Consider the following 660-nt stretch of genomic DNA (forward strand, 5'->3'; position numbering starts at 1 on the left):
ATTCCCTCTTTGGCGCGCGAATGCAGGGAATCATGGTAGTTGTATGCATCAAACCATGCGTGAGACTTAGCAACGATGAATACAACTGCCGTGATTCCCTGCAGGCGCGCGCCATAGAGGGAATCGGGAATTACGGTACGGTAGAGCGGCTTTCACTTGAGTGTCGAAATTAATTCGCATTTGCTTTGATTTTGCATTAATACGCTAAGTGATTGGTTTAAAAAACTTGCGCCACTTTCTCGACTTATCAGAAGAAAAACTAAAACCAATCATATATGAGTCGCTTGCTCACCTTTTTCCGCGCTTCGCGCCAGCAATATGTATTTGCTTCGAGTTCTGATTGGCTCACTGGATTGTCGCTGTCTTTTATGATTGATCAGAGTGATTACTTTGGTTTTGGTTTTACGACACTTAAATGAAAACCGCTCTACCACACGTTGTAACGGAGCGGAAAACGCACAGTAAACGCAAGGAAAAGGCAGAAGAAGCAGCTGGGATCCCTTGTGGTAACGTACAGAGTTGCGTTCGCGGAACACTTGAGAAATGCACTAAAGAACACTTGGAAAAAGTAACCACTACTATTTTAATTAAGTCGAATTATTAAAAACGACTCGTTTGGTCATTTTAACAACAACAATTATACTTTTCTATGTATAGTTT

General features: G+C 41.7%; 1 protein-coding gene across 1 annotated transcript in view; it reads right to left on the bottom strand.

The window, feature by feature from the left end:
- Positions 1 to 564: 564 nt before the first annotated feature.
- The window catches only part of LOC144643377 (myoferlin-like), a 59,513-nt gene continuing 59,417 nt past the window's right edge, over positions 565 to 660 (bottom strand). Inside the window, 1 exon segment of the mRNA XM_078502590.1 lies at positions 565 to 660. This exon segment is cut by the window's right edge and continues 631 nt beyond it. The gene's annotated coding sequence lies outside the window, so the exon portion shown is untranslated.

The sequence above is a fragment of the Oculina patagonica genome, chromosome 2, assembly GCF_052425735.1.
Source record: "Oculina patagonica isolate OP01 chromosome 2, crgOcupat, whole genome shotgun sequence".
Lineage (NCBI taxonomy): Eukaryota > Metazoa > Cnidaria > Anthozoa > Scleractinia > Oculinidae > Oculina > Oculina patagonica.